Source organism: Coenobita brevimanus, chromosome 67 (genome assembly GCF_032717465.1).
Source record: "Coenobita brevimanus isolate Jiangsu-jjx chromosome 67, ASM3271746v2, whole genome shotgun sequence".
Taxonomy (NCBI): domain Eukaryota; kingdom Metazoa; phylum Arthropoda; class Malacostraca; order Decapoda; family Coenobitidae; genus Coenobita; species Coenobita brevimanus.
Window position 1 is genome coordinate 22254327 of NC_137020.1, and position 9295 is coordinate 22263621.

Genomic DNA, 9295 nt, shown 5'->3' on the forward strand with positions numbered 1-9295 from the left:
GCTTGGAGATTAACTGCAAGATAGTTTTTTCAAGAAAGTAACACACACACACACACACACACACACACACACACACACACACACACACACACACACACACACACACACACACACACACACACACACACACACACACACACACACACACACACACACACACACACACACACACACACACACACACACACACACACACACACACACACACACACACACACTGTGGCTCTGTGGTAACGTTCTCTCTTGCCATCTGGTTGCGAAAAGTTTCACTGACGAAGTGGGTGGTTACTGTCCCCCTTGAGCAAGGGGACGGGTGTGTGCGTGTGTGAAGGTCACAGCCTTGCCCTTAGATCGGACTATATGAGCTCTCAGCTCCCTTCCGGGAGGGTAAAAGCTGACGATCACGACCATCAAGTGACCATGACCGACCCGGTGAATTACACACACACACACACACACACACACACACACACACACACACACACACACACACACATACATCAAAGAGCCGCCGTTCCCTACATTTACAATTCCGAAGTCTTGTGCTTAATTAAACTGTAAGCAAAATACTATAGTCATTAATTTACGTCTGACTCTAATTAATTTTGAAATATTCCTCAGCAGCCACATTATTACGATCCTTGGGGGAAAAAAAAAATGTGTACTTTGACTAATTTAATCCCTTCAGCCAGAAAGTCATATTTATTTTATTATTGCCGATATTAAACGATTTTATTCATCATCTAAGGTGAATAACATCGGCTAAAAGAGATATATCAAAAGTAAAGTAGTAAATGCCATGTGTTTTGACAGGTATAACGAAGAGCCAATTACGGTGCAGGTGAGGAAGGTGAGACAGGGTAGACGGGGCAGGGCAAAACAGGACAGGGCAGGGGAGGGGAGGGACGTGCAAGGCAGGGCAGAGCAGGAGAGGGTAGGAAATGGAGGGAGAAGGCGGTATGCAGGGCAGGTTAAGGCACGGTAGGGTAGGGTAAGGTAGGACAGGGTAAGGCAGAGAATGGAAGGGCATGGCAAGGAATGGTAAGGTGCGGCAGGGCTGGCAGGGAGAGGAAGGTCGGGGCGGGGCCGGGAGGGGCGAAGTAGGAAAAATACAGAGGAGGTCTGAGCGGGGCAGCCCAGGTTACGAAAGGTCAGGAGGGCATGGCAGGACAGGACCAAACTGAGACTCCCTACCCCCCCCCCCACACGCCCTGTGATATTTACCCCTTTCACGTTCCCTCCTGTACTCTCTCACGTGGACACTTTCCCTCGTGGACAGTATTCCTTCTGGACACTTTCCCACCTGGACATACTTACCCTCGATGCATCCCTCCACCCCCTCCCCCGCTGGGATAATTAGGAAAGCACTGTGTCTTGGAAAATGAACGAAATTTTGCTGAGTACTATGTTGGGGGGAGGAAGGACACACGGTAGGGTATGTTAGGGTAGGGTAGGTTTGAATAGGGTATTTTTGATATGATAGGATAAGGTTGTAGGGTAGGGTAGGGTAGGTAGGACTGGATAAGGTATAGTATGGTAGGTTAGGGAGGCGGAGGGTGAGGTAGAGTAGAAGTAAGGTAAGTATGGTAGGGTACGCTCGGGTAGGGAAGGGTTCGGTAGGGTATGGTAGGGTATGGTAAAGTATGGTATGATAGGGTATGGTATGGAAAGGTAGGGTATGGTAGGGTAGGATAAGGTAAGGTAAGGTAAGGTAAGGTAAGGTATGGTATGGTATGGTATGGTATGGTATGGTATGGTATGGTATAGTATGGTATGGAATGTCACAGGAGGGGAGGGGAGGGAAGGAAGGGTAGGTAACAGAGAATAGGAGTGGCTGGGAAGGAAAAAAAAAAAAAAGAGACAGACAGACAGACAGACAGACAGACAGACAGAGAGTAGGAAGGAATGACGTAAATATTTTCAGAATTCCTGGTAGACTGACACCAGACCTGTTCCCCCTTCCTCTCTCTCTCTCTCTCTCTCTCTCTCTCTCTCTCTCTCTCTCTCTCAACATCATACTTCTCCTCCTCCTACTACTACTACTACTACTACTACTACTATTACAGCTTCTACTACTACTGCTACTACTACTAATGCTACTACTACTGCTACTACTACTACTACTACTTCTACTACTACTACTGCTTCTACTACTGCTTCTACTACTGCTTCTACTACTACTACTGCTACTACTACTACTACTACTACTACTACTACTACTGCTTCTACTACTACTGCTTCTACTACTACTGCTACTACTACTACTACTACTACTACTACTACTGCTACTACTACTACTGCTACTACTACTACTGCTGCTACTACTACTGCTACTACTACTACTGCTACTACTACTACTACTACTACTACTGCTTCTACTACTACTACTGCTACTGCTACTACTACTACTACTACTACAGTTACGTATAATATTTTTCCAGGAACCATTCTTGTACAATTAACTTTTTTTTTCCCTAATTTCCTTCCTACTCTGCATTCTTGTTTTTGTTCCCTCGTTCTTCCCCTCCCTCCCTCCCTTTTTTTCCACTCTCTATACTACAGGCATTTCCTCTCTCTCTCTCTCTCTCTCTCTCTCTCTCTCTCTCTCCCTCTCTCCAGTAGTTGAAGATTAATAAGACGAAGATAGTAATGATGAAAGCTGATTTTTCTTTCTCCTCTCTGTACTCTCTTTCCCCACTTCATTTTCTACCATTTTATTTCTCTCTCCCTTCTTCTATCCTCTCTTCTTTCTCCTTCCCCGTGTTCTCTCTCCTCCCTCCTCCCCCTTCCCTCCCCCCTCCCGGCTCCCCCTACCACCTGCTGAGCGTACCTGGTGAGTGATAAGGCGTATCAGTGGCGTGATAGTGGCTTATCATAGTCCCGTGACCCACCCCACCCCACACACACACACACACACACACACACACACACACACACACACACACACACACACACACACACACACACACACACACACACACACACACACACACACACACACACACACACACACACACACACACACACACACACACACACACACACACACACACACACACACACACACACACACACACACACACACACACACACACACACACACACACACACACACACACACACACACACACACACACACACACACACACACACACACACACACACACACACACACACACACACACACACACACACACACACACACACACACACACACACACACACACACACACACACACACACACACACACACACACACACACACACACACACACACACACACACACACACACACACACACACACACACACACACACACACACACACACACACACACACACACACACACACACACACACACACACACACACACACACACACACACACACACACACACACACACACACACACACACACACACACACACACACACACACACACACACACACACACACACACACACACACACACACACACACACACACACACACACACACACACACACACACACACACACACACACACACACACACACACACACACAGAGTTACCTATCATCCATTAAGATATGGGGGTTTTCCCACACCATATATGGCCAGTTTGTTCTGATCTGACAAACATCCCTTACCAATTTCAGTTCGGTTGATGGCCAGGTGTAGTCATAATGGAACGTTGATTTGACTAGTAACCAAGGAGACTCATTGTTATCTCATAATTAAGTCTCACCGCAGTCACAAGTTTATAATCATTTTTGGGGAGTGGCCAAGAGTTATCAGGAGGAAACAAATACTTTAGCAGTAGTCGTAACCTCAGCTTCATCTGAATGTGAACTCGGTAGACTGCAGGCTGAAGCTGTCCTCTCCTGCAGGCCACCATCCTCCCTCTGGGCCAACAGGGAGGGAGACGAGTTTAGCTTTTATAACCCGGCATCTCCCTTGCTCAGTAACTTTGATGGCAACCCACGAAGGCGCCCATCCCCAGCTCCCTGTTCATTTATAACAGAAACTATACTCTGTCCATCTCAAGTTGTAGGGGTCCGAGGCTAGGCTATTGGAGTTCACGGCAGTTAACATCTTCACCACGATGACATTTTTTATATATCCTCGTAATCTTGTTCTGTTCAGGAAAGACTTCTCGTACTGAAGGGGTTGAAAAGGCTCTGTCTAACCCCTCCAATCTGATAAGCCTCTGTGAAGGAGAGTTAAATCGTCTGGTAACAGCAAAGACATAATGCAAATAATAACGTCATCGTGGTGAAGTGGTTAGCTGTAGATGGCCAACTTGCGCCCCTGGTGACATCATACGATAAGGGAGAGAGAGAGAGAGAGAGAGAGAGAGAGAGAGAGAGAGACAGTGAGTTGAGTGAGTGAGAGTTTCCTGTTACAGGTTCAGACCTGTGCGTAAGGACAGATACTTGTGCCGTCATCTGCTCCTTCAAACCCCTGGACCATGAAGCGTTAAGCCCCTGAATCTTGCAACTTCAGGACGATTTTTTAAAGGCTTAGGAAATGTTTCTCGTACCGAAGGGGTTAATGAAGGCTGTATCTCACCCAGCCTATTCGAAAGGCCTCTCTAAAGCCGAAGAAAAGCCTGTGAGTAGGAAGAAGGAAATTTGAAGGACTGCTGGAGCGAAATGATCAATAGTTTGCTTCACTTGGCACACTCACCCTCATGCACTTCATACCCACCACCTGCAGACGACTTTACTCAGCAGGGATGAAGCCTTTTGTAGTCAGAGGGATAATAGCAGCCTCTAGTAATCCACCCAGACGAATTCCTTCAGCACGGATAAACCCCACGTAGCCACAGTGTTAATAAACGTACCTGGTATACTGCTTTGGTTAACGACTGACGATTTCATTCATCTGGGAGGTCGTACACCATCATAGGGCCAACCGCTTCACTCCTATGACGTACTTTATACCCTGTTCTTCCTACGACCAGATGATTTTTTTTCAACTGGAAGGGGTACATAGTCTTCATTAAAAAAAAAAAAAAATGGACCAAGAGAAGTTTGTGTTGCAGCAGAGCCATAGTTCTGTCTCCTTACCGTGATGGCGTGCTCTTGTGGTTTATTCCTGTACTCCAGACGATTTTGTAGCTTTTAGAGAGAGCATGGTTTTGTAGTGTCGGGGTTACAAACAGTTTCCGTTAACTCTTGCGCTGCTTGATTTTTTTTTCCTCGTGGTGGATTAAAAGTGCCTGACTGTTGCGAGAATCATCATCATCATCGTCGTCATCATCATCATCATCATCATCATCATCATCGTCATTATCATCGTCATTATCATCATCATCATCATCATCATCATCATCAGAATTATCAACTTCATTATCATCGTCATCTTCAAAATCATCATCATCATCATCATCATCATCATCAGAATTATCAACTTCATCATCATCATTATCATCATCATCATCATCATCATATCATCATCATCATCATCACCCAGACCTCTTTCTCACCTAAAGATATAGTGAGGTAGAAACATGAGAGCAAGAAAAAAAAAAAAAACAGAAAAAGAAACTAATCAAAACTGCCCCGTTAAATAGGCCACACGTTCATTCACTCACCCCTGAAGCCACCGGAATCCTGACTTTGCTCTAGCATACAAAATACGTCCTCGAGTTGAAGAGGTTAATTAATACCACGGTAGGATATTTCACGGCTGAATATAATCGTCTGGTGTTATCCTTAAAAAAATCCTACCTACACCAGCGGCAGGAAAAGGGTTACTCGAGATGGTAGGGCCTTTAGTTCTTTCACTTTAACCTGATCCAGAATTTCGTCCTTATTTCGCGTAGATCAGTGACAGAAAAAGACAGTGGTGTGAGTCCTTTCCGTAACTCTTCTTCGTGATTAACATCAAATTCTAGTGATAGTCTCTTGTTACAGCTCAGCACTGAAGATGGAAAGATGGCAATTTTAGGCCAAGTTAATGTAAAGAGAGTATAGGCTTTATCACTGAACAAAATCCTCTGATGTTAGCATGAGTAAAAACCCAAGTGCACCAGTGGCAAGGAAGGAGTAAAATAAATAAAAGATCGTCAAGAGTTAACCGAGATGAAAAATTAAAATTACGAATATTCCCACCACGAGAAACTTAACGGTACTGACAATAACACTGAGGCCTTTGGAACTGGCTCGTTGAGAGAGAGAGAGAGAGAGAGAGAGAGAGAGAATTACTAAAGTTTATTCACTATAACTTGGCCCAGATTTTCGTACTCTTTGCAGCTTGTTTCCCGTAGCTCAGTGGCGTAATAAGGCAGTACTATGACTCTACATCCTTTCATTAGAACTTCCTCGTGACTAGCACCATATTCTTGTGTTAATCTCTTGCTACAGCTCAGCAATCAGTATGGAGAGATGGCAGTTTTAGGCCAGGTTAAGGTGAACGGAGTATGAAGTATCTGTACCATGAGAGATTTAATGATGACAGTATTAACACTCACTCTCCTAATTTCTCGGCTGAAAAAGAAATCTGGTGTAGAAGAATGATAGAGTTGTTCCGCAAATGAATGGGGTAAAGGTATTGGTATTAACAGTACTGGCTTCTATAACTCACAGATGGATAAAACCGTCTGGCCTCAGTTCAAAATAGGTTGCTAGAGCTGTGCCGTCTGAGAGTTACGAGGTGTGTGGTGGTCCACTCGCTCTCCGCGCGCCTCCTTAGCTCAGGGGCAGAGCACTGGTCTTGTAAACCAGGGGTCGAGAGTTCGATTCTCTCAGGGGGCAAGATGATTTTTCTAAGGTACGAGATAAGATATTCTTGTTCAGTTATCATTCCTATGCGTCTACTTCACCCCTAGGGCACGTCCATCACTTCCCTCTCTAACGCATCACAACAAGACAGTCATCTATGGGTACAGAAATATACTACGTCGCCTGTTTCAGCTTAGGAATATTAACCAACAGAGGAAAGTCACAAATAGAGACGTAACATACTGGTCAAGCTTCTGTTGGTGACAACGTTGTGAAGGATGTGACAAAAGTTCTGGGTTTCTGTAAGTAAAAGAGTATCTAGCTGAAGCCTGAAGCAATGTGTTACTAGTGGTCAGACCATAATGTTGCGTAAGTATTCTTCCTATATCTGCAAAGACTTAATTCAATTCTTTATACTAGGAACTTTCTGTGGCCGCAAGTACAAGCTCTTCTGAGCTTAAGCTGTGTATGCGTGCTTGGATATGTTTGTATGTACTGATGCAGCCACTCAGCACAGTGATAACTGAAATTATAAAAATCGAAGAAAAAAATAATGCAACAGTTATCTGTTATGAAGACTTATTTATCCCACAGACTGATTAAGACGGTGCTGGAGTGAGACGCCTTCATGTGATGGCACCGATATGACCCGGTGGTGGAGCAATCCGGTTATATAAACCACTCAGTTCCTCGTCCCCTTCCTGTCCAGTGCAGGGAGGATGGTAGACAACATCCCACGGGGTTCACGTTCAGATAAGCTTAATGATGCAACTGCGATTAGTACATTAGGACACTTTATAAATATGACCGCTGAGTTCCACTGTACCTCCACAGATCAATGAGTGTGGGGCCAGGCACACCACTGGGTAGTTGCGAGATAGTTATATAATAAATCATCACCGAGTCACCTTTTTTTTGTCATTTGTTTTTGCGGTTATATCCTCAGTAAACTACAGAAAAGATGCCTAATAATATTCTATTGCTACCAATAACAGTAAGATGCCAGTTTCAAAAATTATGGTACCCGTATTATGGGAGAAAACGCAATATTCCGGAACGCATCCTTGGTTTTTGTGAGTAGCAAAATCCTCCTAATATTTTACCTCTTCTGCTTCTCACTTTCCCTACTGGCTAATATTTGTAAGCTGAGATAGGTCTGGTATGTTATCCTCTCCCTAAATGATTGTTTTTGATACACTGCGTCATGAAGAAAGTGACGGACATGCCCTAAGTGTGAAGTAAACAGAGTAGGATATTACGGGAAGTGAATTTTTCCTCCTGATTGTACATAATGTCAGGTGAAGAACGTTCAAGTCGGGCCGAAACTGTTTCCTGATGTTAAATGTGTGTTCACTGTGGGTTTAATCCTTTCATGCAGTCATTTAGTAAGTAACATATCCCGTGCTGAAACTTATTTCTCTCTCTCTCTCTCTCTCTCTCTCTCTCTCTCTCTCTCTCTCTCTCTCTCTCTCTCTCTCTCTCTCTCTCTCTCGTGATTTATATTTACATTTTCGACTTCAACACTTGTGTACACATAGGCACGCGGGCAGTGCACACACACACACACACACACACACACACACACACACACACACACACACACACACACACACACACACACACACACACATACATACACACACACACAAGCCCTCGAAATCCTCAGCTCTGTCCCATTCACAACCTCCAGATTCCTCCCAGTCCTAATGTGTAGCGCTATCCCACACGCCAGACCATCCACACAAGTACCGTACGTTTGACTTACCCCTTCCCTGGGCCTGGAGAGGGACGCCTTCACGTGATGACACCGATATAACTGGGTGACCCCGCTGCCAGGTAATACAAACGTTCTTGATATCCATCCCTATCCACCGAAGGGAGGATGGTGGACTGCAGGAGAGGAGTAACTTCTGTCTGTAGTCCACTGGGTTCACATTTAAATTTGTCTGGGGTTACAACTATCACTACAACTACTATCACTATTACTAACCTTTACAACCACCACTACTAAAAACCTCTACTATGTCTTCCTTTTTCTATTCATGGGACCATCGGACGAATTTACACAGCTTGGGTAAACTTTTCGAAATACTGGTGATAGATTTTATACGTGCTTTTATCCTCTATTTTGCTATTTCAGACAAATTGATTCAGCTTAGGAAAGACTTCTGAAAATGGAGAGAGATAATTTACCGTCCATTAATTTCTTCACTGCCGGCCATCACCCCTAAAGAGAGAGAGAGAGAGAGAGAGAGAGAGAGAGAAATGTCTGTGGGTTACAAAAATTAATAAAAATGACGGATTAGCTGATGACGTTAATGAGTACCCCTAACTACTGTTCAGGTATACCCCTAACTGCTGTTCAGGTATACCCCTAGCTGCTGCTCAAGTATACCCCTAACTTCTGTTCAAGTATGCGAACGAATCAATCTATCAAGAATGCAATCAGACATGTAGTTGGGTAGTAGAGAATGGCATGAAAATTCTTCTTTCGGAGAGTTTTAGAGCGACAACGGATCTATGCACATGTTTGAGAACTAATGAAGTAGGAATAGATGTTACTCCAGTGACTTTCTTCAAAACTGGCCT

General features: G+C 44.4%; 1 non-coding gene across 1 annotated transcript; it reads left to right on the forward strand.

The window, feature by feature from the left end:
- The first annotated feature begins 6667 nt into the window (after nt 1–6667).
- TRNAT-UGU (transfer RNA threonine (anticodon UGU)) lies at nt 6668–6739 on the forward strand. Its single transcript has one exon. It is a non-coding gene; the product is annotated as a tRNA-Thr (tRNA).
- The last annotated feature ends 2556 nt before the right edge of the window (nt 6740–9295 follow it).